Source organism: Bicyclus anynana, chromosome 7, assembly GCF_947172395.1.
Source record: "Bicyclus anynana chromosome 7, ilBicAnyn1.1, whole genome shotgun sequence".
In the NCBI taxonomy this organism is placed as follows: domain Eukaryota; kingdom Metazoa; phylum Arthropoda; class Insecta; order Lepidoptera; family Nymphalidae; genus Bicyclus; species Bicyclus anynana.
Genome location: NC_069089.1, coordinates 6625171 through 6634998, shown reverse-complemented (window position 1 = coordinate 6634998; position 9828 = coordinate 6625171). Strand labels below are relative to the sequence as shown.

The 9828-nt window shown below is 35.7% G+C and overlaps 1 long non-coding RNA gene across 1 annotated transcript in view; it reads right to left on the bottom strand.

The window, feature by feature from the left end:
* Window positions 1-20: 20 nt before the first annotated feature.
* LOC128198290 (uncharacterized) overlaps window positions 21-9828 on the bottom strand; it is a 43012-nt gene continuing 33204 nt past the window's right edge. The window contains exon 3 of the long non-coding RNA XR_008250997.1: window positions 21-4230. This is a non-coding gene — a long non-coding RNA (uncharacterized LOC128198290). The remainder of the gene's footprint in view (window positions 4231-9828) is intronic.

Genomic DNA, 9828 nt, shown 5'->3' with positions numbered 1-9828 from the left:
TTTCCATAAAAACGTTAAACCTTAGCAGTTAAATGATTATGAAAATCCCTCATGATCCCCATGAAGATTTTTGATCATTAAAAAAATCGATTCTTACTGTCTACATGTTACCTACTGTGGAAGAGGAACTTGTATGAAATCTTAGGTAATGAAGACTAAAATTCCGTGACCCGTATTCCTAATTTTCACAAAATATACGATTATAATATAATGTGTAATACTCGTTCGTTAGTTATTGTTTTATTTGCACGTATCTTACATTGTTTAGATTATATCAGCTCATTCCTTCTAACTATTTCGTTTATTACACTTTCGACGCAATGTTTAATAGCCGTGTACCTTCTCGATTTTTCCATAATGATATTAATTAAAATTTTCAATTAAATGTATACTATCTGGCCTAGTTTTCATTAGAGGCATAATGTCCAAATATATCTGCAGTCTAATTCAGTAACTTTGACGTATGTTAGTTGACATCTACTATATAAAAATAAGTCGGGTTTTCCTTCCTGACGCTATAACTCCAAAAAGCACGAACCGATTTCCACGGTTTTGCATTCGTTGGAAAGGTCTCAGGCTCCGTGAGGTTTATAGCAAAGAAAATTCAGGAAAATTTTCAACGTAAGGTAGAGGTAGGGTAGGGTAGGGGTAGGGTAGGGGTAGGGTAGAGGTAGGGTAGGGGTAGGTTAGGGGTAGGGGTAGGGAAGGGTAGAATAGGGGTAGGGTAGGGGTAGGGTAGAGGTATTTGAAAGTCTACACCAAGTTTCACGCGAACGAAGTCGCGGGCATCCGCTAGTAATATATGAAATTGGATTGACACGAAGATATCCATTACTTAATCAAATCAAAGACTAATCATCACCCCAGATTGTGTGACTGTCGCTAAATAGAAATTATCGTAAATTAAGATGGTTGACGGCGAAATCAAAAGGCACAACAACAATTTTGAATTTTGACCTTTCTATGTTTTGGGCGTGTTCAGTCTTTGTTGTTCAATTTAACCTGAAAACGTTGTGTTACCTGTATAATTGTACACGTTTCATTATTATTATTAGAAGCTATCTCATTGCAAGCAATATCAGAAAGATACTCGCACGAGATTACATGATTACAGGTTTTTTTGCACATTAATGCACATTGTAATTCAAGATTCATTATTATTTTAATCAGAATACGGAAGGTTATTGTAGTTCACTAATGTTAAACAGTACATTTTCCTGTATCTAGATTTAAAACAAAGTCCTAATGAACTAATAATACCTAATATCCAAGACGCGAATGTGTATTTGTTTCTTGTTACGCTTTCACGCCTTACGAGCATCGATCTCCTATTTAAAATTGGATGCACAATCAGCGACCGAAAATCGTCCCCACTCAATGAGTGCCAAATACAACTTCTTGGCACTCAATTTATGTAGTCGCATTTGCAAATTCAACCTTAAACTAAATACTTAAGGTTGAATTTGCTCTGAATTTGGGATTTTATTGAATATTGGACTATATTTAAAGGACTTTAGGTATAATTTTCTTTACCAATAATTCTATTGCCAAAGCAAAATTGGCTAGTTTTTAAGTGACATTTTCTTACGAGCTTCCGAGTAACTGAACCCATAATTATAATGAAAATGAAATTTAATTTGACGATGCCTTGTGGAAATAAATCTATAATAATATTATAAAGCTGAAGAGTTTGTTTGTTTATTTGTTTGTTTGTTTGTTTACTGGTCCGATTTGAAAAATTCTTTCACTGTTACTGTTGATAGCCTATTTATCGAGGAAGGCTATATATTATCCCCATATTCCTACGGGAACGGGATCCACGCGGGTGAAGCCGCGCGGCGTCAGCTAGTCTTATATATGGGTGAAAATGCAATTTTTTTTTATATTTGTCCGGAAACCCAACACGGCGGCGATTACGTTCGATCGTCACCCATCATGGGCAATTATAAGTGATTACGCTCTTTACACGCTTGGGATCCCTTGTATATAATGACCGATAATGTGCAGGAGCCATTATATTGCATCGTCAGATTGCCATTCAGGCATTAACTTCTCGGTTAATAAATAAAACAAGTAATTCAATTATTATTAGAAAACAACTGACTGTTTGAAAAATTGTTTACATTAAACATCATACTTAAGTAATCAACAAAGGAATTGAAATATACCTACATAAAATACTGATAAACAGACAACCCTCCTTCACAGTGGCGCAGTCGAGTTTAAAAGAAATGAGGCTACAAGTGGAGAAGTGGTGTCACAGGCAATGTAATCCTAATCGTGAAAATGGACGAGTACAAGAATAACAGTTGCCGACACATTACACTGTATCTGCGGCAACTGTATCTGTCTACATTAGCGGAGATTATTCTGCATCTGCATAACACTGTATCCGCAAACACATCATGTGTTATGTAGTTACACTCAAAAATTAGAATTAAAATTAGAACATGGTTACATATACCTATTAGCATTAAATATTTTTAAAAACTTAAAACTACGAGTAAGTACAAAGAAATTCATTAATAGTACTCGTATCTAGCAAAGAATACAAAGAACTGGGACTTCTCAAAAATGAATGTTTCTTAGGTACAGTGTTTTGGCGCTGCAGCGTAGGCGTATGTAAATGAAAGTAATCGTAGGCACCCTCGGATCGTACCAGTGGCGGACTTGGAAATTTGCCGCCTACTAACTAGTTAGCAAAGAAATTAATTACATTTTATTGTGTGAATGAAATTGCAACTTTCTGATTTGTGCACATTCGTCTTCATTACATCAGATTTCCGTTAATTTTTATTATTATTCCTTGAATTTTCAAAACTCGTTTAATGAGGACTTCTTCTTTATTTCTGTAAGACATCCATGTACCCTGTACACACTGGGCAGCCAAATTTGCTGCCCCTTAACATCCGCCGCCCTAGACTCCAGCCCACTTAACCAGCTGGCAAATCCGCCACTGGATCTCACCCGTACTTTCCGTGCAAATGATCGATAAACATCACCTTCGGGGTCGGTGACCTGATTGAGTTCCACGTATTTTTTAACACTGCCGGTCATTGAATTGTTCGTGAATTTTAGTGGATTAAAGGTAAACTACTGAAACGACCCAGACGCAAATAAATAACTTAATTATTTAATGCGGTCATTGTACTGGCTCCACGTAAAGGTATCGTTGACCTCATCAACTCCTAATTAGCTATAACAACCCTACGGTATTTTCATAAATCAAGCATTAGGACTATTAATTATTTATTGACACGACACTACGAGCTGAGAAGATGGATAACCTTAGATATTGGATAGAATAATTTTCTTCTACATTATTTAATAGGTCAGACTGTTTTCTAATTGCTTTCTACACTTCTGGATTGAGCTTGTTTTATTTCTTTTCAGTTTTTTTATACTTCATGCAGTCGGGTTTTTTTTAATTGTTTAATAAATTTATCTAAAATATAACGTGATATTTTTATGACAGCTCAACCATACACATTATTTACAGGTTTTGAATTACTGTTATTTACGAGCCATTAACCTAGCAGTATGTTTACTATGACTGTCCATAATCGTCGTAAATTATGAAATATTACATCGATTAATTTAATAAATTTGAATAGTCAGTTTTGATTAGCATTTATGACACTCCATGGTCGATGGCAATATTGTTTACTATTAATTCAATTATAATAAAATAAATCCATATAAAGTTTACTTAGCATTCGGCTAAAATATAAAAGCGAAAGGTCGAAGCATCACGAAATATCGACGTATTGACGTCAATACTCACAAAGAAGATATTAGGCAGGAAGATTAGTTCTTATGTAGATATCCGCTATTTATTGCGACAGGGCCGGATTAAGGAGGTCTAAGGGCGGACAAAGACGCGGGCACAGGTGTCCGATAGTAATTTATATGGCTTTAATTTTATGGTTGTGGATATTTATCTTATTCAATAAAGAGTTTACAGGTTATATTTTTTAATGCAATTAGTAATTTTATCACAATCGTAGTTCTATCGTAATATCAGACGAGGGATGTCCATCGCTAGCCATAGGCTTACAAGGATTTCCAATTACGATGATCTTGATCCGTCTGCTATCTACTTGACGACGTCGGTCCACCTCATTAGGTGTTCTAGGTGTTGGCTCAGCCAGCACTGCTCTTTTCGATGAGCGTTCGCCATTTCAACGTCTTAGTACGCCAACATCCATCGGCTCCATAAACCATCGTTACCTAAAGGGATGAGACATGATATGACATACAAAACACACGGTAGAATTTTAGCTAAAACAATGACATCTTGAAAAATAAAACATATCACTGACTGACTGCTGAATTGGTTATGAAACATTGATATAATGTCCAACCCACAAAACGTAAAGCACATAAGCTACGCTTAATATCCATGGTCTAACACCATTTAAGAAAGTGTGGTTTTCATTTTTGTTGCTGCTTCAACTACGTTAGTCAAAATATACCGGTTCGCTGCGACATCGTATGAGTATGTCCTTGACCAAATGAGCATCACCTTATGTAACATTTAACACATTAAATCTGCAACATCCTCGAGTATGTTTGAAGTGGCTTAGACCGGCTATCTATTGCCTAGCTCTTTATATGTTTGCTTCACTATGTTACGTAAAGTTTTCCAAAGATGCACTAGGTCACACTCCGTGAGTTTTATTTACTACATTTTTATAGGGTTGACAGTCGGTGTGGCAAATTCGACGACCTATCTGGCGCAGTTGGTTGTGGTTGGTTCTCAACAGAGTGGTCCTAGGTTTGATTCTCAGACGGGTCAGTTTAGAATTTAATATTTTCTAAATTGGCTCAGGAGGGCTATTCTGTAACGATGATTTGTATAACTCGCAAGTGCGAGTTTCGAATTCACCTCTATCTTTCTTTGTCTAACACGATATTGTAGAAAGAGAAAGATAGAGGTGAATTCGAAACTCGTACTTGCGAGTTATACAAATCATCGTTACAGAATAGCTCTACAAGTCTGGTCCGGGGGTGGTAGGTTTCAACCGTGGCGAATTATCACTACACGGGCAAAGACGTACCGCCAAGCGACTAAGCCTTCCGGTACGATGCCGTAGACACCGCGAAGCTGGGTAGAGAATAAACTTGTACCTCTTCAAGTTATGGCACCCGTCCACAGATCCGCATCGTACGAATCGGACGCATCATCGCATCTATGGGATTTTAGTATTCTTTATAAGTATAGAAAAACGTACAAGTGCGTCCACTGAACCGCATCGTAGCTACGGATTGCATCGAATGGATTTTATCTACCGTAAAATTAAAAATCCGTTTGATGCGATGCGTCCGATACGTACTATGCGGATCTGTGGACGCCTGCCATTAGACTAGGTCGTCACTTAACAGCAGGTGAGATCGGAAGCAAGGGCTAACTTATATTGGAATTTAAAAAAATTATTATAGGCAGCGTATGACCGCTTTTCAAGCAATAAAACAACGTTTGACTTCGGGTTGAATCGAAAAAGTTTTCCGACGGATCACAATAACAACTTGAATATTCATTTCGTTCATCGACGTATAACAAAACTTTTCCATCCATCGAGTTATTGATATAATTATTACACATAAAGATTAAAGATACACCCAGAAGGTCATTATTAAATTTTATGTTCACAAATTATAGAGTAATTTTTTACAATGTTTGTTTGTTTTGATGTAGGTCTTCAATTACTGTGTCGTTGATCCAATGGTTAGCATTTGCGGCGGTTTAGCAATGAGTTAAATTTTGCAGTATTTCTTAGTTCCTAAATACTCAGTACCCCCAACGTTGGGAAGTTGGTGGTGGAAGCCTCGCCTTGTCATTATCATCATCATCTCGGAGTGATCGTAAGAGAATCAATTATTATCACCCGTGCTGGTTCCGATGACAAAAATCTAACGCACCTATTTCAGTGGGCGTCGAAATAACCAAAACATACTATTGGGCGGTATCGGCGTTGCATGTGAATGACTGTGTATATAATAATTTTCATCATCATCACATCAGCCGATGGACGTCCACTGCAGGACATAGGATTCCAAACATCACGATCCTGGTCACACATGCTTCGAAAATTAAAAAATGTATGGGAACGACATTTGCTATGGACAGGTAACGTGATCGACTTGTCGTTTAGATCTGTCATTCCCATACATTTTTCTAGTTTTCGAAGCGTTAGCGTTTGTGGAAAGATAATCGACGTGCCACATGACTACAGAGCCTTAGTCGCCTGTATCCAGCGAATCCCTGCGACTCGCTTGATGTCATCAGTCAGTGTATGTAAGATGCATAGTTATTGAGACACGCGACTGGCTACTTGTGAGATTATCTTTCACCAGAGCCTATACTGAGGTGGCCTCCTTTAGTGTATTAGCGGGCTTTGAATAGTCAAAGCCCAACTTGAAAACAAAAATTAAAACTGTAACTCTAAAAATTAAGGACTTTCCATACGAAATTTCAACCCCTATTTCATACCCTTTTTATTTTATTTTTGCAATAAAAAATTTAAATTCATTCAGTAGTTTCAGCGTGATGCACAGCTAAGAAAATGAAGAACAGGCAGACAGACAAAAAATCGAAGAAAAATATTTTTGGCTTCAGTATCGATTATATAATGACAACAAAAAAAAATTTTCAAAATATCTTCAATGTACAGAATTTGATCTGTTACAGTTTTATAAGTAAAGATTGAGCGGGTGCGGACAACCCAAGTTAAAGTTAACTGTGTGATAAAAAGTTAGCAAAAATTTTACGTGCAGAGATGGCAGAGTGACTTTGTACTATGTAGTCATGATAATTGTGCAAATCAATAGGAACACATGACGCAAACTGAACACTTGAAATCTCCGTTTACCGGGAAATACTAATATTTGCTTGTACGTTGTAAATCAAAGATTTTTACGTTTTGGCCAAAGTCCGAGTCTGATACAATCTACAGTTATACCAAATGTGAAGCTGCATTGCCATTGCCTCTCAAAAAAGCTCTATTTTTTATCTGGACATTTCTAACAATTCTCAATTCGACGTTTATGTACTAAGCTACTCGTAGGTCTTACCAAAGCAACCTTTTCTGGGATTATTACAATTTACAGGCATTGATAGCTGGAATTTTGAGTTTTTCAAAAATAGTTTAGGGTCCATTGATTTTTTCGGTATTAAAATTAGTCTATGTTCTGCTCTAAGGTCCCATTTGTATTAAAATAATTAAATGAAAAAAATTAACATTAATAATTTTAGTATGGGTAAATAAAATATTACGTTTGTGTAAAAATATGTACGGAACGGTGAAGCTATACCTTTTTACCATTTAACCAAGATGTAGAGTATAAATGTAGCAGTCAAGAGCATTATACTTTGGACTTGAGACAGGCAATGTGGGCTGTGATATGGAGCACAAATCGGTGCTTAGCTTATGGGCTTGGCACTACTAGAGATCTCGTAATTTCTTAACCGTAAAAGCATTATTAACTTGTGAGTGTTGGAAACCAACTTTGTGTGCAACGGTTTGGAAGAATGTTATTTGATAGCAGTTAGATATGCGGTGCAAAATTTGTGAAGCTTTAGTAAAAATTACCACATCGTAGTCGGTTTCGTAGTTTTTTGTAAATATATCTAGTTCCGGCATATCAGTGCTTACATATGCCACGTATATTGTTCAGTTATGACTTGCGCATCTATCGACATTTAAATATTTGCATGTTATATTTTTGTTTGTATTCATATTCGCATCGACACTCAAGTACACTGTACATTTAACGAGCAGCAAGTAAATATTTCTTAGTTGTAAATGTATTGATAGATGACATTTTTTCAACGGACACATTACATGCTAAGCTACTCAAGTCACTCACCCATACCTACTTAACATACTAGAGAACCTTAATAATGACATTTATTGAAAATTCAAGGGTATATTTACAATGCTTACGAACTTGCAAAGGTTACTCTGATGATTTCCGCAGAAGCGCATGGCATTGAACTCTTTTTGGTTTAAATACTTGCAAATTATATATCCCTCATACGGTGTAGCTATTTTATAATATATGAGGATGTGGTTGGCCTCACTCATCTCGCCTTCAGCGCATCTTGACCTATAAAATAGATCGCAAAACAATTAATATCATTTTGGCATTGGCAGTGAGATGTCCTCTATAAGTTGATTTGCATAATTTGAATGGTTAGCTTTTGAGATTTACAATAACCCGATGTTAACCCCCGTCTGTGTTGTTATTCTTTCATTTTATTCATAGAATTTACTGTACAATCTTTCATTTGCTGATTCCGGAGCATCTGAAGATAACATCTTATACGACGTATCTCATAGTAGACGATATTATTTACTAAAGTTCGTTTCATGTAGGATGGTGCTGGTAACAAGACGTTTCACTCTTGAAAGTTGGCCGCGATTCACGATAATAGTACGTATTATGAACGTCATACAGGCGACTGTCACTGTACCGATGCTATCTGAAAAACACTAGCTTTTCCTCGAAGCTTTGCTCGCGTTAATGTAGATTTCGTCAATCAATTTTATGTCATATGTTCGTCGAAAAGCTATTTTTCTTTAGTTTCTTTTACTGCAGGGTAGGTATGCTTTTCGTTTTGTATACAAAATAATAATATTGTTATAATATATAAATAATAAGTTCATAATATTGAGGATTAGCCGTCATCGCTGCAATGTTTTACCTCATTTGTCACATTTTAGCGGAAAATTACATTTTATTTGTAATGAGTTCTCATTTTTGCCACATTTGTCATTTTTTGCGGAAAATTACAAATTATTCCTATCTACGTCATGAACTTCCGCAAAGTAACGCCCGCCTCTGTTTAATATTCAATATTCAAAAAACAACTAGACCTGCTGTTCAGTCATAGTGGTTCGATACTCTGACTAAAAATGTAAATGCAAATTTTTAAGTTCATTTGCCTTTATACCCTAATAGGACTTGTTGATTTAAATATTCAACCAGTTAATTGTATTTAATACGGAACGCATGATTCGTGAATTTGTATAGAGCAATATCAATTCAACATCCTTGGTTAATATTGATATATTTTAACTTTAACTTGACAAATATTTTATGTCTTCCGCATATTTTGTTTGTGTTAATTTGTATTGAAAAAGATTTAATATTTCATTACACTGTACCTACGTAGTAAAGCCTTTTATGAGGTTTTTATTTCGATTTACACAATGCAGTTGCAATGCAGTTCGTAGATCGTTAAATTATTAACAAACTACCTACTTAAAACATTATTCACGGACATTAATCCGTAATCAAAGTAATATAATAGCGAGGAAAGATTTGATTGTTTGTTTGTTTGCATAGAATAGGCTCTGAAACTACTGGAACGAATTGAAAAATTGTTTCACTGTTGAGAAGCTACACTATCCCTGAGTGTTATATACTATATTTAATCCCCTTATTCTTACGGAAACGGGAACCACGCGGCTGAAACCGCGCGGCATCTGTTAGTCTTCTTTATTTATACTATACACGTGAATTTCTGATATTACGCAGAATTATTTTTGTCCTTATATCCAAATTCCTTCAGACTTCACTTACAAGTTAATACCGCATGTAAATCCTCTTATTAAAGATATATTTGTAATTTTGAGCTTTATCAAGTAAATCGCCTGCAACATTGAAGCGAAATTAAAAGCATAAACAAATTATGAAATTAGTGACTATTTATTTGATTTATATATATCTATATGTTTCATCAGAGGACCTAAATAGAACTAACCTCTTGTAACTTGTAATTTGTCCCCAAAAGCGGACAAATTCATGTGACAACGTCACCCA